Source organism: Petromyzon marinus, chromosome 72, assembly GCF_048934315.1.
Source record: "Petromyzon marinus isolate PM22_M1 ecotype Great Lakes invasive population chromosome 72, UKy_Petmar_22M1.pri1.0, whole genome shotgun sequence".
Classification (NCBI taxonomy): Eukaryota; Metazoa; Chordata; class Hyperoartia; order Petromyzontiformes; family Petromyzontidae; genus Petromyzon; species Petromyzon marinus.
The window spans coordinates 8555963-8583820 of NC_133738.1; the positions used below are offsets into that span (position 1 = coordinate 8555963).

Sequence of the window (27858 nt, forward strand, 5' to 3'; positions counted from 1 at the left end):
TGGAAGGCCACCCCTGCGCCACCAGCAGTCGCAGGCGAGATGTCCTCTCCGTCCGCACTCGTAGCACGTCCGTTGCGTGCCACCTCCATACATCGCGGGACGACGCAGCATGCCCGCAGGTGGTACCCCGGCCACCGCTGCAATCGGCGGCGCCTCGCTCACCGCCACCGCGCTCTCGGATGCAGCAGCGCTCATCAGTAGCGGCTGCACACCCACCACCGCTGGCTCATCACGGAGGTCCAGGTTGACTTGGATGTTCCTGGCGATCTGTAGAGACGATATGTCGTCGTTGTTGCTGTCAGGAAGCGAAAGGACGACTCGTAGCTCCTTCGCCAAGTGCAAAAGCTTCTCCTGCAGCAAGGAATCTAGGGCCTCCTGGTCCATCGCCAGGTATGCTACTTGAGCGAGGGCCAGCAGCGCGCTGTGGAACGCAAGAGGGGATTCCATGCCCTCCCGCCTCCTCTGCTGAAATCTACATTTGGCGACCGACCGCGGCTCATACACCTTTCTCATTGCCGCAAATGCCCTGTCCAGCGTTGACCTGATGGCGGCAGGGAAACCATTAAATGTCGCCAAAGAATCATCATCGAGGGCCGTCGGCAGTGCCCGCAGCGCGGCACCCTCAGTCCACTCCAGAGATTGACATGCCACTCGGAACCGTCTTGTAAATGCCGTCCAATCACCAACTTTGGCCTCGAACCGCTGCACATGAAGTCGCCGTGCTGTTCCCAACGGCTGCGCTTCATCGTCGTCGGATTTCTCCAATCGCTCCGACCCCGCGGCAACATCTGCTGGTCGACTTGACACCGTCGGTTGTACGTGGTCCGATGTCATAAAGTGGTTGAACGCCTCCGTCAATGTCGCCATCCTGGCCTCCCACTGGGCAATGAGGACTCTCCAATCACTCGACGGTCCCGGGGTCTCGGCCCCACTCGAACCGCCGTCTCGTTCTGTAATTTCCCGTTCAACCAGGCCCTCCGGAGGAGTATCGGCCACTTGCCCGAACACAGGCAGCACGTCCTCGTCGTTGCTGCCGTCTGACGAGTCCACCGGCACCTTCTTCTTGGCCGCCTTCGACATCTCGGCGTGGTTCGTAGTCACTCTGACACCAAATGTAGTGTTCGATTTCACTCAGACAACTTCAGTCTTTCTTCGAACGCCGCTTTATTTACAATTCTCATTATGTCCTCCACATTCCACAATATCCAGGTCGCCATGGCTCGCTCGCCGTGCTTCACTCGACTCGCTCACCACCTTTGTCTCTCCACTCCCCACGATTACTTTGCTTGCTTCGCACTCAGCGACTCCGCACTCAGCGACTCCGCGCTCAGCAACTCCACACTCAGCAACTCTGCACACAGCGTCTTCGCACACAGCAACTTCGCACACAGCGTCTTCAGCTCCACATTCACTATGCTCACTCCACTGCTAACTACTTCGTCTTTGTTCAGCTTCGCTATCGCTACGCTCTCTCCTTTCAACTCTGTCTCTCCAACTCTGTCTCTCAACTCTGTCTTCCAAACTCTGTCTCTCAACTCTCCACACTTCAATTTCCCCTGTTGACTCCAAGCTCTCCCAACTCCATGTCTTGCCTCGTCCAGTTCCCAACTCCAACTCCCCGCTCTCTGTGTGTCTCCCCAATTTATCTCCATTCTCATTACCCCTAATTAATTGGCCCGAGTGCCTCCCCACGCTTCGCGTCCTCAAACACCTGTCTTTCTCCAGACATCTTGACGCCTCCTCGCCCTTGACAACAGCCCCAGCCAATCACCGCTGTTGCTGTTCCTCTGGCTTAATTGGCCCAACCGTTACCTCAACATCCCAGCCCTTGCACCTGGCTGTCCTAACATGACCCATACTGTTTTTGCCTTCGCTACAGGCTGACCCAAGATAACCCGTACTGTCTGTGTGATCATGCAATCACACCGCCTCCACCACGCACCTTCGTACTCCACTACATATGTATATAAACATTGCATTCCTAGAGAGAAACAAATGCTGTGTTCCACCTCGACTATGTCTGAATATAGTTAATGCGAACATCCTGCTCATATTTGGCTATTTTGACACCATCTTCAAGCAACCTTCTGAATCTACCTTAAAACGTCTCATTCCATTATATCACTCCGTTGTTTTTTTTGCCCTTGACCGCCCTATAAAACTCATAATTGAAACCTGTAAATTAACTCACAACTTTTACCCCTGGATATCTATGAAAACCACATCTGGGACGGCTTCATCCAAAAGGTGCTCTTGGACAAATCTGACAACTACCTGAGAGACTACTTAGTTTATCTTTAGTTTTGGTGAAAATTACGTCGACATTTCTGCTCCACGTTTCTGGAAAACTCTTGCCGCTCATCTGCAGCTTGGTTCGCTCACTGCACTACTCTTTTTGATTTCCATATGAGGCCAAAACACAGAGCTTACTTTGACATGCAACTCGCTTTTTCTGGCAACTTTTTCTCTCGTATATTTGTACTTTTTTGTTTATTATCGTGTGTTTCGTTATTGAATGATATATTATTCGGCTGTTAGTTTGCAATATTTTATTTAAGGACTCGTTCTCTGCAATATTGATGTTTTTGTATTTCGGTTTTTTTTTTCGCTGCTTTACTTGCGCACTACGGATCTCCCTTGTAAAATAATCAGCCAACGAGCTAAACGGGATGATCAGTATAATGATAATCAAAGTTAACGTAAACTTAGACTGTGGCTTTTATTCCCCTGTATACAATGACGTGTATAGACGGCACCAGTGTGCATATGTATTTTACTTATCCGTGTGTATGTTGCATGTCGTGTAAGGAATGTGTGGGGGTGCCAAGGAGCATGCAAATTATTTTCATAAAAAAGACAGAATGACCCCCGGGCAGCGAAACAAAAGGCCCATCCCTAGGTATCACACTCCTTAGTGCGTAATAATAACGAGTTCATTTTTTATATCGTCATTCATGCAATTGCATCCCACAATGCTGCACATTAATTTCCCAGTCCCTGACACAGATAATACAAAAACAAAACCCCACCACTTTAGCAAATCTAAACAAAAAAATGAATAAGTAAATATCGAGAAACTTATAAACCCCAAGAACTCGACAATGGCGTAATGATGTATGCCGCTAAAAGGTGTTTATACTTGTTCTGCGATGCACTGCGTTTCTACTGGGCTAACCTGATAGGGTTGTTGACGTTTGGACCATACATCATCTTCTGTTTTCATGTGGTGTTGAAGAAGTATTACTCGGCCCACATCAAGGATGAATGACTAAAAATGTGTGCATAAGAGTATGAGGCTAGCGTCAATGCTACGATCTGCTTTGAAAATTCACTTGTTGCAATGCCTCACACATGGTTGTTTTGCAAATCTGTCCAGTATTATCCTGCCCTACATCCACAAGATAATGGAGGAGTGCCTTAATCTCCATGCTGCTGCTGATACCGGGTATAGAGAAAAACCCTGGACCAGAATTCCTCAACTTTTGATTGGTCAATGCACACTCCATGGTCAATAATATCCACGATTTTATCAACGATTGCGGACTGAACAAATTGTATATTTTTTTAACCTGGATATATGACGACTCAGGGTGACATAAGTAAACATGAGGCTGCACCTAATGGATACAGTATTGCACATCAGCACAATCGCAGGAAGCCTTACACCGGCACCCCACATCGTGTTAGGATCGCACTGATTCACCGTAAAGACATCCGCGTTAAAGTCCTGAGAAACTCAATAAAAATGATATAATTTGAGCTGCTGCTTGTGAAAATATCAAACATCTAATGCTTACAATTGCTGTCATATATCAACTGCCGTCTTCACCACTGTCAGAATCATTTTCTGAGCTTTCCGGCCTGCGAGACTCTGGGTCACTTGGCTCTTGCTATATTATCCGTGGTGACCTGAACTGTACTGGACCTACTGGTTCTTGTGTTAAAATCAACAGTGATCTCACAGAGATTATCGACAGTCACAGTTTGACCCAGTATGTCAATGGGATGACATTTCTCTCAGGAAACACGCTGGATCATATATTCACATGCGCCGATGCTGTAATTGTGACCAACGTTATCAAAGACGTGGGCAAATCAGATAGCAGCCTCCTGACATGCAAAGTTGAATTACCGATTGTTCATGCACTCATCACAATGATATACAGAAACTGGAAACGACTGGATCACGATGCTTTCTGTCAGAAGATCCGGTCATCATCAGCATGTATAAATCCTAATTTGCAGCTGGATTAGAAAATGGCATCACTGCTGTTCTTGATGAACTTGTGTACATCCGCCCCAGCAGAAAAAAAATGGGGAAAGTCCTCCGTAACTCATTAACACATAGGCTTTCGCGACTAATATTATCCATAATCAAGTTTTTTTTTAGATCGCGTAAATATATAAATTTAAAACCCACCAAATACAACTGTCAGCAGTAGCATAACATGCCTGCCAATAAATACACTCAACTGATTTTTATAATGTTGAAGTTCTGTACAAAACTAGCTACTACTGTCATGTGGCCTCCGTTGCCAGTACCAAAATATGAGAATAGGTTTTACTCTTTTTTCTGGCAACAAAACAGGTGTTAAGATGTTAAAACACCAAACTGAAACCTTTTACAAGGAATCATGTCTGCATTAACCACAATACTTGTGGTCAGAATAAAAAAAAATACTCCGATAATATATCCATTGTCTTTGAAACTGATTGGTCCACACCAGAGACAGCTTTCTTATGAGCCTCGTCTCAGAACGGTGTTAGACATATTCTTTAACACTTGCATCCATACTCACAAAGAACAAATAGAAAGCCGGACTGGATGTCAGCTCATACTAAGCAGTGGGACTGGCCAGAGCTGCTGTGAAAAGTTACAAAGACAGCTTGAGGCATCAACAACAGGCAGAAACATGAGAAGCCACTGAGCTCTATAGCTACTCAATGCTTATACAGCGTGCACACGGAATAAGAACCCATTAAAGTAGTTTATGTACACATAGTGTATTTTTACCCATAGCTGATTCAATAGTGCTAATCAGATATCAAATGTCTCTGACAAGATTGGGTCACTGATATTTTTTGTCACTATGAACAACTCAGGCAACTGTTTGGGGTGCTGCAGTGACACGATGTTAACTACCTCACATGGTATACAGGAAGGTGACCCTGACGTCTATATTTGCATGCAATTTTCTCCGGGTCCTCCGTTTTTTTGCTTCAAATTCATTACACACATTTCAACTTGATGAGCAACTTCGTTGAGCAATCATTTGTAGCCAGGTCGCTTCTGAAAAAGAGCCCTATAGCTCAGTGGGCCATAACTGGTCAAATAAAAATTGTTTATTAGTTTAGTTTGTTACAAATAATTATTCTTGAAGGGGCTGTCAGTGACGATTTGTCGGCGGCAAATAGTTTGCACCTACACGACCATTTTCAATAGTTTGCACACGTACAGCTAGAGCCATCCATCCCTCCTGAATAGAAAACTGCTTTCGTGTTCCTTTGTCATGAAGGTGGCACGAGAGATTATCTTAACAATTGTCGCTCTATCTGAATCTAGACCTTTTGGAAGATCTTAAAATCAGACATTTAAGATAATTCCATCAAAAGCAATGTTGCTTTCGAGAAAAATATAGCACAGCCTCTGCAGTCTTCGATACTCTTCACTTTATCTACAAAAGTTTTGAATCTCGTCCTCATCGCGCCATCCTACTCGACCTGGGTCACTTGGCTCTTGCTATATTATCCGTGGTGACCTGAACTCTACTGGACCTACTGGTTCTTGTGTTAAAATAAACAGTGATCTCACAGAGATTTTCGACAGTCACAGTTTGGCCCAGTACATCAATGGGGTGACATTTCGTTCAGGAAACACGCTGGATCATATAATCACATGCGCCGATGCTGTAATTGTGACCAACGTTTTTATCAAAGACGTGGGTAATTCAGATCGCAGCCTCCTGACATGCAAAGTTGAATTACCGATTGTTCATGCACTCATCACAATGATATTATACAGAAACTGGAAACGACTGGATCACGATGCTTTCTGTCAGAAGATCCGGTCATCATCGGCATGTATAAATCCTAATTTGCAGCTGGATTAGAAAATGGCATCACTGCTGTTCTTGATGAACTTGTGTCCATCCGCCCAAGCAGAAAAAAATTGGGGAAAGTCCTCCGTAACTCTTTAACACAGGCTTTCGCGACTAATATCATCCATAATCATGTTTTTTTTTAGATCGCGTAAATATATAAATTTAAAACCCGCCAAATACAACTGTCAGCAGTAGCATAACACGCCTGCCAATAAATACACTCAATTGATTTGGTAATGTTGAAGTTCTGTACAAAACTAGCTACTACTGTCATGTGGCCTCCGTTGCCAGTACCAAAATATGAGAATAGGTTTTCCCCTTTTTCCTGGCAACAAAACAGGTGTTAAGTTGTTAAAACACCAAAATTAAACCTTTTACAAGGAATCATGTCTGCATTAACCACAATACTTGTGGTCAGAATAAAAAAAAAGTACTCCGATAATATATCCATTGTCTTTGAAACTGATTGGTCCGCACCAGAGACAGCTTTCTTATGAGCCTCGTCTCAAAACGGTGTTAGACATACTCTTTACCACTTGTATCCATACTCACAAAGAACGAATAGAAAGCCGGACTAGATGTCAGCTCATACCAAGCAGTGGGACTGGCCAGGGCTGCTGTAAAAAGTTACAAAGAGAGCTTTAGGCTTAAAGCTTTCGTGACTGCAAAGATTAATCTTCTGTTGTTCTTTCGGTAAAGTCACGTAGAATGAGAATAAAATAATAAATTGATAAAATAAAATAACAATAATATTCTCACGACGTTTCGGCCACAACACAAGCGGCCTTCATCACTTGAAGGGACGAGACTGTCTGGAGGACAGCGCTGGAGTGAAAAAGCCACGCTCAGATCGCGACCTTTAGGCTGTGTGAGAAGAAACAAAGCGCCTTGACAAAGGAATTAGCATAGAATTTAGTATTGAAATGGCTAAGTGATTAGCTTGTGACTGGTCACAGAAATGGCTATGCTAAAGTTAAAGCATACACATCCGCAGAGGCACCCCTTGACAAAGGAATTAGCATAGAATTTAGCATTGAAATAGCTAAGTTAAAGCATACACATCCGCAGAGGCACCCCTTGACAAAGGAATTTGCATAGAATTTAGCATTGAAATAGCTGAGTGATTAGCTTGTAACTGGTCACAGAAATAGCTATGTTAAAGTCAGAGCATACACATTCACAGAGGCACCTAGTACAAATCAAACAGGAGAATTTAGCATTGAAATAACTAGGCAAATTTAGCATTGAAATAACTGAGTGATTAGCTTGTGACTGGTCACAGAAATGGCTTTGTTGAAGTCAAGGCCTACACATCTGAGCTATTCACAGTAACTGGGTATACACTACAATATATAATGAATACTACATAGTGAACCAAAAAAAAACTAAACGACCAATACAAAACTAACGACTAATTGTTGGTAGCTTAGCTGATTGGAGAATATATAGAGTTTATTGATAACATTGAGGTAATTCATATTTTAGTTTTTTATTGGTTCACTATATAGTATTCATTATATATTGTAGTGTATACCCAGTTACTGTGAATAGCTCAGATGTGTAGGCTTTGACTTCAACATAGCCATTTCTGTGACCAGTCACAAGCTGATCACTCAGTTATTTCAATGCTAAATCGCCTAGTTATTTCAATGCTAAATTATCCTGTTTGATATGTACTAGGTGCCTCTGTGAATGTGTATGCTCTGACTTTAACATAGCTATTTCTGTGACCAGTTAGAAGCTAATCACTCAGCTATTTCAATGCTAAATTCTATGCTAATTCCTTTGTCAAGGGGTGCCTCTGCGGATGTGTATGCTTTAACTTAGCTATTTCAATGCATAATTCTATGCTAATTCCTTTGTCAAGGGGTGCCTCTGCGGATGTGTATGCTTTAACTTTAACATAGCCATTTCTGTGACCAGTCACAAGCTAATCACTCAGCCATTTCAATGCTAAATTCTATGCTAATTTCTTTGTCAAGGCACTTTGTTTCTTCTCACACAGCTTAAAGGTCGCGATCTGAGCGTGGCTTTTTCACTCCAGCGCTGTCCTCCAGACAGTCTCGTCCCTTCACCTGATGAAGGCCGCTTGTGTTGTGGCCGAAACGTCGTGAGAATATTATTGTGTTATTTTATTTTATCCATTTATTATTTTATTCTCATTCTACGTGACTTTATAGAAAGAACCAAAGAAGAGCTTGAGGCATCAACAACAGTCGGAAACATGAGAAGCCACTGGGCTCTATAGCTACTCAATGTTGATACAGCGTGCACACGGAATAAGAACCCATTAAAGTAGTTTATGTGCACAGTGTATTGTTTACCCATAGCTGATTCAATATTGCTACTCAGATATCAAATGTCTCTGACAACAGTGGGTCACTATGACATGTTTTTGTCACTATGATCCACTCAGACAACGGTTTGGGTCGCTGCAGTGACAAGATGTTAACTACCTCGCCTGGTGACCCTGACGTCTCTAAATTTGCATGCAATTTTCTCTGGGTCCTCCGTTTTTTTTCCATTACATTCATTACACACATTTCAACTTGATAAACAACTTCGTTGAGCAATAATTTGTAGCCAGGTCGCTTCTGAAAAAGAGCCCTATAGCTCAGTGGGCCTTAACCGGTCAAATAAAAATTGTTTATTAGTTTATAGTTTGTTACAAATATGTATTCTTGAAGGGGCTGTCAGTCACGATTTGTCGGCGACGAATAGTTCACACCTACACAACCATTTTCAATAGTTTGCACACGTACAGCTAGAGCCATCTATCCCTAATGAATTGAAAACTGCTTTCGTGTGCCCTTGTCATGAAGGTGGCACGAGAGATGATCCTAACAATTGTCGCTCTATCTGCATCTAGGTCTTTGGGAAGATCTTAAAATCAGACATTTCAGATAATTCCATCAAAGCAATGTGGCTTTCGAGAAAAATATAGCACAGCCTCTGCAGTCTTCGATACTCTTCACTTCATCTACAAAAGTTTTGAATCTCGTCCTCATCGCGCCATCCTACTCGACCTGGGTCACTTGGCTCTTGCTATATTATCCGTGGTGACCTGAACTCTACTGGACCTACTGGTTCTTGTGTTAAAATAAACAGTGATCTCAGAGATTTTCGACAGTCACAGTTTGGCCCAGTACATCAGTGGGGTGACATTTCGCTCAGGAAACACGCAGGATCATATAATCACATGCGCCGATGCTGTAATTGTGACCAACGTTTTTATCGAAGACGTGGGTAATTCAGATCGCAGCCTCCTGACATGCAAAGTTGAATTACCGATTGTTCATGCACTCATCACAATGATATTATACAGAAACTGGAAACGACTGGATCACGATGCTTTCTGTCAGAAGATCCGGTCATCATCAGCATGTATAAATCCTAATTTGCAGCTGGATTAGAAAATGGCATCACTGCTGTTCTTGATGAACTTGTGTCCATTCGCCCAAGCAGAAAAAAATTGGGGAAAGTCCTCCGTAACTCTTTAACACATAGGCTTTCGCGACTAATATCATCCATAATCATGTTTTTTTTTACATCGCGTAAATATATAAATTTAAAACCCGCCAAATACAACTGTCAGCAGTAGCATAACACGCCTGCCAATAAATACACTCAATTGATTTTGATAATGTTGAAGTTCTGTACAAAACTAGCTACTACTGTCATGTGGCCTCCGTTGCCAGTACCAAAATATGAGAATAGGTTTTCCCCTTTTTTCTGGCAACAAAACAGGTGTTAAGATATTCTTAGTTTTTTCGGTAAAGTCACGTTGAAGGGAAACAACAAAGACGACCATTTGAGTTATGGTCGAAACGTCGTGAGAATTTTTTGTTGTTTTGTATATATTTTATTGTTTTGTTGTTTCCCTTCAACGTGACTTTACCGAAAAAACTAAGAATATGAATTACTGCAGTCACGAAAGCTTTAAATCAGGTGTTAAGATGTTAAAACACCAAACTGAAACCTTTTACAAGGAATCATGTCTGCATTAACCACAATACTTGTGGTCAGAATAAAAAAAAGTACTCCGATAATATATCAATTGTCTTTGAAACTGATTGGTCCACACCAGAGACAGCTTTCTTATGAGCCTCGTCTCAAAACGGTGTTAGACATACTCTTTAACACTTGCATCCATACTCACAAAGAACGAATAGAAAGCCGGACTGGATGTCAGCTCATACCAAGCAGTGGGACTGGCCAGGGCTGCTGTGAAAAGTTACAAAGATAGCTTGAGGCATCAACAACAGGCAGAAACATGAGAAGCCACTGAGCTCTATAGCTACTCAATGTTTATACAGCGTGCACACGGAATAAGAACCCATTAAAGTAGTTTATGTACACAGTGTATTTTTTACCCATATCTGATTGCTAATCAGATATCAAATGTCTCTGACAAGATTGGGTCACTATGACATTTGTTGTCACTATGACATTTGTTGTCACTATGAACAACTCAGACAACTGTTTGGGGTGCTGCAGTGACACGATGTTAACTACCTCACCTGTTATACAGGAAGGTGACCCTGACGTCTATATTTGCATGCAATTTTCTCTGGGTCCTCCGTTTTTTTTGCCTTACATTCATTACACACATTTCAACTTGATGAGCAACTTCGTTGAGCAATCATTTGTAGCCAGGTCGCTTCTGAAAAAGAGCCCTATAGCTCAGTGGGCCTTAACTGGTCAAATACAAATTGTTTATTAGTTTAGTTTGTTACAAATAATTATTCTTGAAGGGGCTGTCAGTGACGATTTGTCGGCGGCAAATAGTTTACACCTACACGACCATTTTCAATAGTTTGCACACGTACAGCTAGAGCCATCCATCCCTCCTGAATAGAAAACTGCTTTCGTGTTCCTTTGTCATGAAGGTGGCACGAGAGATTATCTTAACAATTGTCGCTCTATCTGAATCTAGACCTTTTGGAAGATCTTAAAATCAGACATTTCAGATAATTCCATCAAAAGCAATGTGGCTTTTGAGAAAAATATAGCACAGCCTCTGCAGTCTTCGATACTCTTCACTTTATCTACAAAAGTTTTGAATCTCGTCCTCATCGCGCCATCCTACTCGACCTGGGTCACTTGGCTCTTGCTATATTATCCGTGGTGACCTGAACTCTACTGGACCTACTGGTTCTTGTGTTAAAATAAACAGTGATCTCAGAGATTTTCGACAGTCACAGTTTGGCCCAGTACATCAGTGGGGTGACATTTCGCTCAGGAAACACGCAGGATCATATAATCACATGCGCCGATGCTGTAATTGTGACCAACGTTTTTATCGAAGACGTGGGTAATTCAGATCGCAGCCTCCTGACATGCAAAGTTGAATTACCGATTGTTCATGCACTCATCACAATGATATTATACAGAAACTGGAAACGACTGGATCACGATGCTTTCTGTCAGAAGATCCGGTCATCATCGGCATGTATAAATCCTAATTTGCAGCTGGATTAGAAAATGGCATCACTGCTGTTCTTGATGAACTTGTGTCCATTCGCCCAAGCAGAAAAAAATTGGGGAAAGTCCTCCGTAACTCTTTAACACATAGGCTTTCGCGACTAATATCATCCATAATCATGTTTTTTTTTAGATCGCGTAAATATATAAATTTAAAACCCGCCAATTACAACAGTCAGCAGTAGCATAACACGCCTGCCAATAAATACACTCAATTGATTTTGATAATGTTGAAGTTCTGTACAAAACTAGCTACTACTGTCATGTGGCCTCCGGTGCCAGTACCAAAATATGAGAATAGGTTTTCCCCTTTTTTCTGGCAACAAAACAGGTGTTAAGTTGTTAAAACACCAAACTGAAACCTTTTACAAGGAATCATGTCTGCATTAACCACAATACTTGTAGTCAGAATAAAAAAAAAGTACTCCGATAATATATCCATTGTCTTTGAAACTGGTCCGCACCAGAGGCAGTTTTCTTATGAGCCTCGTCTCGAAACGGTGTTAGACACTCTTTAACACTTGTATCCATACTCACAAAGAACGAATAGAAAGCCGGACTAGATGTCAGCTCATACCAAGCAGTGGGACTGGCCAGGGCTGCTGTGAAAAGTTACAAAGAGAGCTTGAGGCTTAAAGCTTTTGTGACTGCAAAGATTAATCTTCTTTGGTTCTTTCGGTAAAGTCATGTAGAATGAGAATAAAATAATAAATTGATAAAATAAAATAACACAATAATATTCTCACGACGTTTCGGCCACAACACAAGCGGCCTTCATCACTTGAAGGGACGAGACTGTCTGGAGGACAGCGCTGGAGTGAAAAAGCCACGCTCAGATCGCGACCTTTAAGCTGTGTGAGAAGAAACAAAGCTCCTTGACAAAGGAATTAGCATAGAATTTTGCATTGAAATGGCTGAGTGATTAGCTTGTGACTCGTCACAGAAATGGCTATGTTAAAGTTAAAGCATACACATCTGCAGAGGCACCCCTTGACAAAGGAATTAGCATAGAATTTAGCATTGAAATAGCTAAGTTAAAGCATACACATCCGCAGAGGCACCCCTTGACAAAGGAATTAGCATAGAATTTAGCATTGAAATAGCTGAGTGATTAGCTTGTAACTGGTCACAGAAATAGCTATGTTAAAGTCAGAGCATACACATTCACAGAGGCACCTAGTACAAATCAAACAGGAGAATTTAGCATTGAAATAACTAGGCAAATTTAGCATTGAAATAACTGAGTGATTAGCTTGTGACTGGTCACAGAAATGGCTATGTTGAAGTCAAGGCCTACACATCTGAGCTATTCACAGTAACTGGGTATACACTACAATATATAATGAATACTACATAGTGAACCAATAAAAAACTAAACGACCAATACAAAACTCACGACTAATTGTTGGTAGCTTAGCTGATTGGAGAATATATAGAGTTTATTGATAACATTGAGGTAATTTATATTTTAGTTTTTTATTGGTTCACTATATAGTATTCATTATATATTGTAGTGTATACCCAGTTACTGTGAATAGCTCAGATGTGTAGGCCTTGACTTCAACATAGCCATTTCTGTGACCAGTCACAAGCTGATCACTCAGTTATTTCAATGCTAAATTCGCCTAGTTATTTCAATGCTAAATTATCCTGTTTGATATGTACTAGGTGCCTCTGTGAATGTGTATGCTCTGACTTTAACATAGCTATTTCTGTGACCAGTTAGAAGCTAATCACTCAGCTATTTCAATGCTAAATTCTATGCTAATTCCTTTGTCAAGGGGTGCCTCTGCGGATGTGTATGCTTTAACTTAGCTATTTCAATGCTAAATTCTATGCTAATTCCTTTGTCAAGGGGTGCCTCTGCGGATGTGTATGCTTTAACTTTAACATAGCCATTTCTGTGACCAGTCACAAGCTAATCACTCAGCCATTTCAATGCTAAATTCTATGCTAATTTCTTTGTCAAGGCGCTTTGTTTCTTCTCACACAGCTTAAAAAGGTCGCGATCTGAGCGTGGCTTTTTCACTCCAGCGCTGTCCTCCAGACAGTCTCGTCCCTTCACCTGATGAAGGCCGCTTGTGTTGTGGCCGAAACGTAGTGAGAATATTATTGTGTTATTTTATTTTATCCATTTATTATTTTATTCTAATTCTACGTGACTTTACCGAAAGAACCAAAGAAGAGCTTGAGGCATCAACAACAGTCGGTAACATGAGAAGCCACTGGGCTCTATAGCTACTCAATGTAGCTATAGCATAACAAATGTGGCATCCTCCTTCGTCCCCCACCGAAACCCATGGACATAATAAAGGTTTTTGGGTTAGATCGCGTTATTTATAAATGTGTCGTAACCCTCCACCACCTGACACGGCCAATCAGCAAAAAAAGTGTCACGTTGACAAAAGAAAAATAATTCACTACTTTAGCCCACCGGTGTGTTGAAGAGTAAATCCACAACATTTGCAGTTTGAGTACGAAGTTTCGTTGGTAAATACATCCAGCATCATTGGGCAATTCGCCAGAATGGTAAAGCCCTCGCTTGCTCCCGGTTTTATATAGAGCAGCAGGGTGACGTCATCATTTAACTCATATCAGGTGCAGTGATTAGAGGCGGGGGGGGGGGGGTATTGTAATTATATAATCGATTAGTAATCAGTCAATGGTTATGATTAGTAATGAGTTGTAGATTAGTAATTAGTTGTAATGTGTGTTAGTGATTATATGCTATGTTAGTAATCCGTTGATTAGTATGTGTTTACCCTATAAGGAATTGTAATGTGCATTCATATTCTTAGCTCCCTCGGCAAAGCCACGCCGAAGGGAAACAACAAAACAACAAACATATATATTCTATTATTTATTGCTTCCCCCCAACGCGACTCCACCGAAAGAGCCAAGAACATGAATTACTGCAGTCACGAAAGCTTTAAATCAAAATGTAATGTGTATTATTTAATAATACGCTTCCAGGCCGCACTAAGCCTGTAGCTGTCAGAGCGATTAAAGTTATTCTTATTCCTCTCAATTTCAATGGATTCCCTAATTAGTCTTTGCCAGTAATAATTCGTTTAACACAACACTGCAACATTGTCAAAATCAATTGAGTGTCCTTGTTGACAAGCATGTTCTGCCACTGCCGACAGTTGTGTTTGAGATAATTTAATATTTCTCTGATGTTCTTTTAGTCTTACGCTGATGTTACGTCCAGTCTGTCCAATATAGCATTTGCCACATAAACAATTAATCCGATATACACCTTCTGTTGATAATTTAGGTAATGCGTCTTTAGTGCAAGATACTAGTTTTTGAATTTTGTGTACTGTACCAAATCTTACTGTAATGTTTTGCTTTTGCAAAACACAGGCTAATTTGTCAGTTACTCCAGAAATATGGTATTTTTATTGTTTTAACAATCTGATCGCTTTCAGCAGTATTGCTTTGCGATCGTGATTTGGCATTCAGTGCTCTGTTAATTTGAGCATTATTGTAGCCATTCTGTCATAGTGCGTCTTTAACGTGTTTAATCTCTCTCACTAGACTCTCACCATCTGACACTGTTTTAGCCCGATGTATGAGCGTCTTGATAAGAGAGGATTTCTGAGCTGGATGATGATGTGATTCTGCATTCAGATAGGCATCAGTGTGCATTTGCTTTCTGTAAACGCTGTGTGTTATTTTACTGTTTAGGCCATGTCCAAGCAAAACATGGACCTTTGCCGTGAGAGCATGGAGCAGGTTCGTGATTGTCGCAAACCTGGGCCCGAAGCTGTGGTAATACGACAAGAACCCCACAAAAATGTGGACGTCACCTACCGACGCGGGGGTCGTTCATGGAACGTGCGGCTAAAGACAATTACGTCATCCAAATAGATCAGACATGACTCCCATTGGAGCCCCGACAGTACCAACTCCATAAGTCGCTGGAACGTGGCCAGAGCGGAGTGAAGCCCCATTGGAAGCACGTTAAATTGAAACAGCCCTTGAGGTGTACGGAATGCGGTTTTGGGTTTTGAACTTTCATCCTGGAGCAACTGCCAAAACCCTGACAATAGATCCAGGGTGGAGAAAAACCGCGCGCCCGATAGGGCATCCAATGAATTGTCCATCCGTGGGAGCGGATACGCTTCTGCCATGGAGACCTTATTCAAATTCGAAAAGTGTACACAGAACCGCAAACTGCCGTCCTTTTTAACCAGGACAATGGGAGCACCCTCGGACTGGTTGATGGAGAGATTATATCAGCGGCCAACATCTCGTCGACAGCCTGACGAACGTAATCCTTTTCCTTCGGACAAAACCGAAATGAGTTCTGATGAATGGGAGCAGCGCCACCCATATCAATATGGTGACGCGTCAGGAACATACGGCCCACATCGAATTTACCCTTACTAAATACATTGGAGATTTCCCGAAGCAATGCCCGCAACTCGCCTCTCTGCTCCCTTGACAAATACGGATTACCCATGCACAACGTATCCATCCATGAGTCATCCAACATCACTTCCCGTTCAACCACGGCCACAACCCAAGTGGTCACATCAACCGTATCCTCACAACACACAGCAGTCACATGGGCCAACACCATACCAGCCTGAGTGACCGTGGTATCCAGCCCAGCATTTAATACAGAAAGGGCTCCTGATCCCCCCTCACTATCGTCTGAGCCCCTATCAAAGTGAGCCCACTAACTGCTCTATTGAAGGGGTTAAAAGAACCCCACCCCCAGTGATTTTCTGGTCGAGCCGCTTTTGCAGCCTCAAGGGTACGAGCATCTGTGCTCCCGGGGGAACCCTAACAGTTTCACGCAACAGGGCACAAACCACAGCGCTAGCCATATACCACCCAGTAGGGGACTCCAAAAACCTCAACCGATACCCTGACGGTAACTCCACATAACCCTGGTCAACTAAAATCTGGAGGGGCATCCTCTTCAAAAAATCCGTCCCCAACAAACAAGGTACCGCCAATGAATGTGAAACCAACACTGGGCCTGTCCTTTCAATATCGACAATGCGTATCGATGCCTTAATTTGGCCCACAATGCCTAAACTCCCGCCATTAGCGGCAACACACGGATTATACACCAGACTAAGGCAACCCACCGTCGACGGCAGAATCCTAAAAATAAACTCGGAAACCATGGTGGCAGATGACCCCGTATCTATGAGTATCCGCACCTCAACACCCTACACAAATCTCCCTACTGTGGATGATCCCGCTGCCATGACATGGTGTACCAGTACGGTCTATTGGCTGGACCCCCACGGCCAACCATCATGCACCGAAGCACAAACTTCATACCCCGTATCCCTATGAGGGGCAATGGTATGAGCACCCGATACTGACTGCAATAGAGATGCATGAGGTGGCTGTGTCGACCGGGTGTGTGACGCATCGAGACCTGCCTTTGGACCCAGATGAGAGGCCGGCAGGGCGGAGGACGGTGAAGTCGGGAGAAACTGCCCCAAATCAGCATGGCAGCACCTGGAGATGTGGCCCGTTAACACTCCTGACACCAAATGTAGTGTACTAATTCACAGACACTAGTAGGAGGTAATCTCTATTTTTTATTCTGGCATTCACAGCCTTTAGGGAATAACCATCCACCGGGTCGAGACAGCCAAAATGCTGCCAGACCAACAGCTTGAAGAGGGTGAAGATCACAATGACGACGGCTTGACGAGTTCCACTCCAGATCGCAGCAGCCCCGACTGTTAGTCGGAGCTTGCCTTGTATCCTGAATAGCGTGGCCAGGCTCCGCCCTCGGCCCCGCATCTCTCTGGATCCCCCAGATTGCTCCTTGCCTTGGCTACAGCTGAATTAAGGTTGTTATCCTTAATTCTATTGTTTACCAATCTCCCAGCGGCACGTGCTCCAGTGACTCATCCCACATCACTACACAGGTAACACTGCTCCTGAAAAAAGTTGGCTTAAGCCATAGTGACCTTGCAAATTATTGCCCAATCTCAAACCTGGGTATGATTTCAAAGGTCATGAAGTGCCTTTTTATCTAAAGCTTTTACTTCCCACCTCACTGCGATGGACAGATTCAAACCATTCCAGTCGGTGTACCAGAAGTCCAACAGCACTGGGATGGCTTGACTAAAGATCACTGATGACCTCTTCAAGATCGTGGATGACTGGTGTGCCACACCTTTGTTTGGACTTGATCTCTCAGCGGCCTTCGAGACTCCAGGATTCAGTTGTTTGCTCATCTAAATAGCCCCAGCACCATACTCGATCAGAATAAATCGTTTGATCACCACGTGTAAAATATAGTCAGGTCCTGCAATTTTAATATCAGGGCTTTTCGACACATTTAACCAATATTGAGTCGTGACATAGCCAACACGATAATATGTACCATAGTATCAAAAAGACTCAATTATGGCAACTGACTACTCTACAGGACTTCTGGCAAAAAAAATACTAAGCAGTGTGTACAACATTATTTGGCACATGTGATGGGTACTGCAGGATCCGACCATGTCCATCCAGTCCTCACTGAGTTGCATTGGTTTACAGTTGCCGAACGAATACATCATAAAGTCGCACTCAATACACACACAGTGCTTGCCACAAATGAACCACAATGCCTTGCTGATCGCGTCATGGAGAATAAACCATCATGCAAAACTCATATCATCCTAGCAGTGGCTTTTGGCTAACCAGCAAACAAAAGATGGTCACTGCATCGCGTGTTGTCAGGTGCGCTTTTGCGGCTATCTGAAATGCTCTTCCTTTAAATATTAGGAAGCCACTGGAGCTATGCACTTTTAAATATAAATTGACAACACATTTATTAAGAACTGATTTTTGTGTTTGGTTTATTGTCTTTCCTTCGCACCTCCAATTAGCATGGTTCGCAATGTACAGTGTGAAATAATTTCTACATACATACACATATGTAACATCGCCTAAATGTTTATATATATGTAGTGTTCGATTTCACTCGGACAACTTTTGTCTTTCTTCGAACACCGCTTTATTTACAACTCTCCGCATGTCCTCAATATTCCACAGCATCCCTGTCGCCACGGCTCGCTCGCCGTGCTTCACTCGACTCGCTCGCCACTTTTGTCTCTCCACTCTCCACTATCACTGCACTTACTCCACCGCTAACTTCTTCATCTCCGCTCTCCACTTTCACCGTCGCTATGCTCTCTCCACTGCTAACTACTTCGTCTCTGCTCTCCGCTATCACCGTCACTATCTCCACTGCGAGCTACTTTGTCTCTGCTCTCCGCTATCACCGACGCTATGCTCTCTCCACTGCTAACTACTTCGTCTCTGCTCTCCGCTATCACCGACGCTATGCTCTCTCCACTGCTAACTACTTCGTCTCTGCTCTCCGCTATTGTTACGCTCTCTCCACTGCTGGCTGCTTCTCTTCTTCAGCTCCGCTATCGTTACGCTCTCTCCACTGCTGGCTGCTTCTCTTCTTCAGCTCCGCTCCACACTCTGTTTCCAAACTCCGTCTCCAACTCTGTCTCCCAACTCTCCTCCCAACTCCACGTCTTGCCTCGTCCAGCTCCCAACTCCAACTCCCGCTCCAATTCCCGACTCCCCAATGTATTCTAGATTTAAAGCTTTCGTGACTGCAAGGATCCATGCTCTTTGGTTCTATTGGGTAAAGTCACGTAGGTAAAAAATAAAATAACAAAAATAACGACGTTTCGGCCACAACACAAGCGGCCTTCATCAGGTGAAGGGACGATACTGTCTGGAGGACAGCACTGGAGTGAAAAAGCCACGCTCAGATCACGACCTTTAAGCTGTGTGAGAAGAAACAAAGCGCCTTGACAAAGGAATTAGCATATAATTTAGCATTGAAATGGCTGAGTGTTCACGAGGCAATTCAGATCTACAAACACAGACACAATTTCAACCGAGAAGATGGTTTCAAATTAAGCAACCATTGGAAAGATGTTCTAAATCGAACTAAACATTAAACTAATTTCAATGGTACAGTATATTTTTCAAGTAGTGGTACCCCAAACTTTCGCAGCTCTTAAAAATTCCCTTTTCACACCATCAATAGGTAAACTCCTCCCCCCCCCGCGCCAAACGGCAAGTCCACCGGCACGTACACCACCTCTTTTCTAAAATCGGCCAATCAAATGCTAATTTTTATGCTAATTTCTTTGTCAGGACACCTTGTTTGCTCGCACACAGCTTAAAGGTCCGCGGTCTGAGCGTGGTTGTGTTTCGCTAAATTCTCCTGTTTGATTTGTACTAGGTGCCTCGGTGAATGTATATGCTCTGACTTTAACATAGCTATTTCTGTGACCAGTTACAAGCTAATCACTCAGCTATTTCAATGCTAAATTCTATGCTAATTCCTTTGTCAAGGGGTGCCTCTGCGGATGTGTATACTTTAACTTAGCTATTTCAATGCTAAATTCTATGCTAATTCCTTTGTCAAGGGGTGCCTCTGCGGATGTGTATACTTTAACTTAGCTATTTCAATGCTAAATTCTATGCTAATTCCTTTGTCAAGGGGTGCCTTTGCAGATGTGTATGCTTTAACTTTAACATAGCCATTTCTGTGACCAGTCACAAGCTAATCACTCAGCCATTTCAATGCTAAATTATATGCTAATTCCTTTGTCAAGGCGCTTTGTTTCTTCTCACACAGCTAAAAGGTCGTGATCTGAGCGTGGCTTTTTTCACTCCAGCGCTGTCCTCCAGACAGTCTCGTCCCTTCACCTGATGAAGGCCGCTTGTGTTGTGGCCGAAACGTCGTGATTTTTGTTATTTTATTTTTTACCTACGTGACTTTACCCAATAGAACCAAAGAGTATGGATCCCCAATTTATCCCCGCTCTCATTACTCTCCAATTAATTAGTCCGTGCCCCAACGACGCTCTGCGTCGTTCGCACCTGTTTCTCACCCAGACATTTAGGCGCTACTCTAGCCTTGACAACAGCTCCAGCCAATCACAGCCATCCTTGGCTCCCCCAGCCTAATTGCCCTAACATAACCTGTACTGTATTTGCCTTCGCTACAGGCAGACCCCACATAACCCGTACTGTCTTTGTTACCATGTAATCACGCTGTTTGCACTACGCACCTTCCTACTCCACTACATATATAAACAGTAAGAGGAGACTGACAATCATGTATATTTTGAATCCAAAATGTGTCACACAAATTAATTAAAATATACTTCACAACTGTAAAAATTGGTAACGTGTTGTTTACACTCCTATACTTATTTATTCTATAATTTTTTTATGGAGCTCTCACAACCCAGCCACTCCCTCTCCTCTCCAGGCTTAACTCAACTCCTACGAATATGTCTCCCCTTTTTACGTCTATTCCCTTACTCTCTCAATTGCCCCAACAGACAGACTCGTGGCAGTTCCCCGTTGTGGTGTCACCTCCATTTATCATATAGCCTCTCAATTTCTTTATACTTTAAAATTGTGTTTCACTGCACATATGTAGTGACGTAATTCAGAGTCAGAATACTGGAGGCACTTATTATAATTAAGACGGCTATTGTCGTTGGTACTACATAGTAAAAACAGTTGGTAGGTTGTCTGATTAACAGCACCCCAGGATGGTGAAGACGGAGACGACGATATGGCGACATTAATGGTATTGAACAGCCACGACGGGGATTCCACTTCCAGCAACAGCCCCGAGCTCCCGCTCAGGGCACCCTCTTATGCTCCCAGCATGGCCTTGCTCTGCCCCAGCCACGCCCCCCTTCTGGAATCTCCTAGCGGGTTCGGGGGACTTCCCGATGGACCCCTTCTATGAACTTTCCCCTAGATGTCCCTCTAAAGTATATACTGTGGCCTGCTGATGTACACCGCAGTTACCATTTTCTGCCAGCAGCCAGCGCTATACCCCTATGTAAACCCCCCGTCCCCATTAAAAAAACTGCCATCTCGGCTGACAACAATCATGTAATAAGAGGGGGGAATGCCTGCAAGAACGTGCACTAACACAATTACTATAAAATAATTACAAGAACCTGTAATTATTTTACTCGAACTGCAAGGGAAGCGCAACAATCCACGACGTCCGCAGACGCGCCACAGCCATGAGCATCTGGAAGCACCCCAGATCAATTGGAAGCTGCAGCCCGGATCGTGGCGGCGGCCACCCACCAGACGATGTTGGAACACAATTGTCATGACGGGAAGGATGCTGTTCAGTGGAAAAAAAATTGCTTTTGGAGCAAGGTCTCGATGTCAGTCCCCCACCACGAGCAGAAACTTGCATGCTGGGGACCACCGGAGCATCACAAAAACGGCCTAAAGGGCGCAGCCCCTCCCTGAGAGAAGAAAATGGCGACCAGGCTTCCGCACGCAGTCCTTCAAATGGAGGTGCTTCTGGGGAACCCCCGACTTCAGTGCTGGGATCCTGCCGGCAGCACAATGCAATCCTTCTGAAGCGCAGCCTCCAGGCTCAGTCGCCCCGGCTCGTCAGACACATCAGACACCCGCCGCTCTGGAGATGGAGATGAACTACCTACATAGGTAGTTCATAGGTAGTTCATAACCGTGATGGGTGCACAAACCAGCGATGGCGACCGACCTGTATATGTACACACTGTAGCCTTTTGACCCTGCCATGGCCGGTGTAATACCCAGGCGCACCTGGGGATAATGCAATGACGCCTTGTCCCCAGTTGTCTATAGGGCCCCGGACTCCCGCTGCCCCACAAGCTTCTAATTTGTGGTCTGCCGTTTGGCCAATATTCCCTGAGACGCCTTTGGCACCTCTGTCAATCGCCTAAGCATGACCTGCATGGGCATGACAGACCTCTTTTTACCCAAGTCCATGCCCAACTGAGCTTCCACGGGAGGGAATCATTCTACCTCCCGTACATGAGATAAAATGGGGAAAATACTTTTTAGGCGTGAGGGGCCATCCTATATACGGCCAGGACACCGGGCATGTGCAAATCCCAGTCTGACTGCACCTCATTAACCCTTTTGCACAACATGGATGTAAGAGTCCTGTGCAAGCCTTCCACCATCCCGTCCGTCTGAGGATGGAAGGGCAAAGTCCTAATTTTTTGTACGCAGGGAGTAACACATATATTCCACCCCGACCAAAAGATATTCCACCCCGACCAAGAGAAATGTATTTCCCCTATTAGTAGCGGGGAACAGCCCGAGAATATCCAATGTGAATAGCTCGTTAATTCGAGACACCGTGATAGATTGTAACGGAAGATGGGCCTGCCTCGATGGTTGTTTGCGGCGTGCGCAGTCAGTACAACCTTTAACCATGTGGTATACATTGTCCATCATACCCGGCCAATACAAGTCTCGCTTCAGCGTTAACAAGGTTTTACGGACTCCGAGGTGCATTCATTTGACATGGACCACCCATGTGAGTTTACCCCGCAGGGCAGTGGGCACCACCAAACTCCTCATCCCATCTCATCAAAAGTCCTTTGTGAAAGACTAAAAGGCACATCCCTGCTGGTACGGTTTTAGTGCCTCCCGCCCCAATGTGACTCCGCAAGTTTGACAAGGCGTCCTATGTCTGGAGGCATCCCCATTCAGTATGCGTGAGACCCAATGTGCCATCACTATGCGCATTCACCGTGAGTGGTGCCGCATCGACAGATGCTACCACAGCGTTTGGTGATCCCGCAGCCGATGGCTCACATCGACCAGCACCCATTGAGCACGCACACTGGTCACTCAATGGTAAACGGGACAGTGCATCTGCATTGCAGTGCCGCACACCCTTCCTGTAGGTGACCATGAAGGAGTAGTCCTGCAAGATTTCTAACCAGTGAGACAGTTGACCGGAACGCTGGTCAATACGCAGGAAATATTGGAGGGGCGCTTGGTCCATGCGCATAACAAAGTCCTGTAAGTAAAGGTATGGCCTACACTGCTGCACGAAATGAACCATGGCCAGCAGTTCTCTGGATGTCACTCAGTAGCGCTGCTCTGTTGGGGACAACACATGGCTCCAATAGGCTATGACCTGGGACTGCACAGTACCAATTCCAGTGTCGCTGGCATCCATATCCAACACAAAGGGCAAAGAGAAGTCTGGGTAGCCAAAGGAAGGCACGTTGACGAGGCCATCGCGCAATGCAACAAACGCGGCCTCCTCCTCCCCCCCACCGAAATCTCTGGCCCTTAGCAGTGAGCGCTTGCAGCGGTTTTGGGGACAACCCGGCGATAATATGATGGAAACCTGACAAAACTGCGAACCTCACCCACCGACTTGGGGGTTGGCCATGTGCGCACATATGCCAGACTCGCTAACAATATGGTCCAAATAACGTACCAATGTTTGCAAGAGATGGAACTTTTGCGGTTTAAATTTTAGATTGGCCACCCGTACTTTGACAAACACAGACCGCAGTCATTGCAAATGCTCCTGCAACGTGCACTCGAATACAATGACGTCGTCCAGGTATATGAGGCACGAGTCCCATTGAAGACCTGCCAAGACCAATTATATAAGCTGCAGGAACGTGGCAGGAGCCAAATGCAGCCCCATAGGGAGGCAATTAAATTGTAACAATCCTTGGGGTGTTTGGAGCGTGGTTTTAGGTTTGGATTCTTCATCCAAGGGCAGCTGCCACAACCCCGACAACAAATTAAGGGTTGAAAAGAACCACACACCCGACAAGGCATCCAAGGCGTCATCCATCCCAGGGAGTGGATACTCGTCAGCCACAGAAATGTTGTTCAACTTGCGGAAATCAACGCAAAAGCGCAGACTCCCATCCAGTTTTTTTTAATCCAAAACAATGGGGGCCCCCCATGGGCTGGTAGAGTGAGAAATAATGTCCGCAGCCAATATCTCATCAACTGCCTGGCATGCGTGGTCCTTCTCCCTGAGACTGCGCCTATACAAATTCTGCCTTATCAGAGCCAGGGTAGCCATATCTACATGATTTTGCAACAGCGAAGTGCGACTAATATCAAATTTCCCCTGGCTAAAAATATTGGCAAATTCCCATAGCAGGGCATGCAGCTCACCCTGCTGTTCCCCGGACAAATCTGAATTTTCCGCACACAGTTTAACCATCCAAGCCCTGTCTGACTCGCCTCCATGCTCCACCGCACCAACGACCTCTGCAGCCTCAGTGTAGTCCACCTCACAGCGCGCAGCCAATTCACGGGGTAAAACCGTACTGGCTTGGACCACAGCAGCCCTCATCCCCACATGCAGCACTTGCAAAAAGGGCTCCTGGTCCACCCTCGCTATGGTCTGAGTGCCCACCAACGTGAGACCCCGAGTCACTGTATTAGAGGGGGTTAAGAGGACCCCTTCTTCAGAATCTATCAAATCCAAACACTTCCGCAAACGTAAGGGCACCAGCATCTGTGCACCTGGCAGAACCGTAACAGTTTCCCTCTCCAGGGCCTGGACTGTAGCGTTAGTCATTGCTAACCGAGTAGGAGACTTCAAAAAGTCCAAACACTGTCCCGATGGCAATTCAAAACAGCCTTGATCAACAAGGATCTTAAGTGGCATTGTCCCGAGAAAATCGGTACCCAAAAGACAGAGCACATCCAACGTCTTAGAAACCAACACCAACCCCATCAACTCAATGTTCCCAACGCGGGCTTTGACAAAATTTGCCCTACAATACCCAAACTCCTGCCGTTTGTGGCAACGCAAACACTCGCGATGGGGCTAAAGCAGTGAGGTCCTGGCGGCAATGAAGTAGAACACAACCCTCGGAACCAGACGTGCACAGCAAAAAGGATGCGTGAAATGGCGATTGTAGCCGGGTGTATGATGTGTCACGACTTGCCTGCAAGGCTGAGGAAGCGGGCGTCATTGGGGTGGGGGACGTCAAAGGAGAGGTCGATGTTCCCACAGGCGGTCACGGACTTCCAGCTTGCTTGCCTCTCTCTGACTGCTGTCCCCTGATGCTCCTCCGGTGTGGGCCAGGGCTGAGTGACGCGTATGCCTGCAGCAGCTCCCGCGGCACAGACCCCTGCTGTCTTCATCCTCCGACGACACTAAAGGTGGGTTCTTTCATTTCGCCGTCTTTGACATGAATAATTATTTTCTTGACACTTCTGACGCCAAATGTATTGACGGAGTTTGGAGTTAGAATATTGGATGCACTTCTTTATTTAACGAGCACCATCGGGATATAAACACACCCTACGTGGGTGCACACTATTAATATTAAGACCGTCTATTGTCAGCAGTACTACTTAGTAAGAACAGTGGGTATGTTGTCTGGAGCTGACCGCCAACACAAACTCAAGCAAATGGGCGAGAAGCCGTACATGTGCGACGAGTGCAGCAAGAAATTACTCGCGTTCGGCCTACCTGTACGTTTTTCACTTATGTGTTTAACTGTTGTGGATCTTTGTTATCTTAAAGATGGCAATTCTCCTGCTGTGTATCATACTACTGTCGTTCCCGGCCATATCTAGTGCCACACTCAACTCTACAAACAGCTACCCTCGTTACTTTGCGTCCATACTTGTTGCTCGATTTGCCACTACACCTGCAAATGAAACAGCTCATAGACACTTCTACAATCCATCATTGTATCTTTTTAAACCCTATCTTTGTCCCATTGCTTCACCAGCACTCCTTCCAAACTTCATTCTGCTCTTAAAAATAGCACCATCTGCGAGCTGCTGCTATTCGTCCAAGGTTCACTGCTTTTCATCCTTTCAAAGAAAATACTTGTGCAAACTATTAATTCTACTTTTCTTATTTCTGGGTGGTATTGAGCTTCATCCTGGCCCAAATATAAAGAACTCGTATAATTCTGTAGATATTTCTGGCAGGAAAGGTGTTGGTGTTCTACATGTCAACATCAGAGGGCTTGTGATTAAATTAAGTCAACTAAAACTAAAAGTGGCAAATCTCGATCCGGACATGTGTTGCCTAACAGAAACATTTCTCACTCCTGCCGTCAATGACTTGCAGATTACGATTGACAACTACAACCTTTTTCGGCTTGACCAAGGATCTAAAGGAGGTGGAATTGCCATCTATGTTCTAATACTATTGCATGTTCACCAGCTTACTCCTTGTTTAAAAAATGTTGCTTTGAAGGTTTGGCTCTCAGCATAACTCTTCCAAAAAAATCAACAGATATTGGTAGTGTGCTGCTATAGACCGCCTAGTGGGAAGGATGTTGAAGCTGCATCTGCACTGAGAGAGCTTTTTGGGGGGCCTCCCTAAAGGTGAAATTAACCTGTTTCAATTAATAAATGTCCCCACAAGACCCAACCTAAAAAATCCGGGACAGTCATCTCTGCTTGACGTCCTATTGACAAATGCCCCTCACAATTTTACACTGGCTGGTGTTCTGGGTAATAACCTTAGTGATAACTCCTTCATTTTTGGTGTGAGATCATCAGCTAGACCCAAAGCCCCCCCTTAATTGGTTGAGAAGCACTCTATGAGACACTTCAGCACTCAGGCATTTACTAATGATGTGCTTCACTCAGATATTGACAAGGTCTGTGATATCCCCAACCTGACTATGGCTTGGGAGACCTTCAGGTACACGTTTCTCCAAATTCTTAAGAAACATGCTCCGTTGGTTAGATTTAAAACTAAAGGCAACCGCCCACCATGGTTTGATCCTTTGATTACAAAGCACATGAAAACTAGGGGCAAGGCTTGGGCATGTGCTCAGAAAAGTAATTTGGTCAATGACTGGCTAGAATACAGGATTTTAAGGAATAGATGCGTCAAAAAAATACAGCATGCAAAAAATGCCTACTTTACCCCCACTCTCCTGGAATCACATGGAAATGCCAGGATTTTCTGGAAAACAATCAAATGTATCGAAAAGGCATCCAAAACAGACAATCTGCCCGTTGAGCTTAACCGAAATGGGGAATATTTTTCAGATTCCTATTTTAACCTTCATTTTTCTGAAGCTGGTAATCTTTTTGATAATGTATTGGGAGTCACCCCTGCTCATTCAAATTCCGAAACCCCTGTCCAAACATTAAACGAATTTAGTTTCCAGCCAGTCTACGAAAGTAAGGTTCTGAAACAACTGTCCTACCTTAAAGGGTCCTCCTCTACCGGAGCAGATAGTCTTTGCTCTACTAACTGTTGGTCACCGAATATACAAACCTATAGCCCGTATTTTCAACCTGTCCATCAAAGAAGCATCGGTTCCTCTCGAATGGAAACATTCCTATGTCCGTCCACTTCACAAAGGGGGCCCTAAAGATGATCCAAATAACTACCAACCTATCTCAATTTTGTCCCCGTTGATGAAAATTTTTGAAAAAATATTGACCTACCAAATTAGCAGTTTCCTGTCCACCAACAATC

General features: G+C 44.4%; 1 long non-coding RNA gene across 1 annotated transcript in view; it reads left to right on the plus strand.

Annotated features, from left to right (window-relative positions):
• LOC142906962 (uncharacterized) overlaps positions 1-27858 on the plus strand; it is a 90063-nt gene that overhangs the window by 56330 nt on the left and 5875 nt on the right. Inside the window, exon 3 of the long non-coding RNA XR_012930598.1 lies at positions 25486-25562. This is a non-coding gene — a long non-coding RNA (uncharacterized LOC142906962). The remainder of the gene's footprint in view (positions 1-25485; positions 25563-27858) is intronic.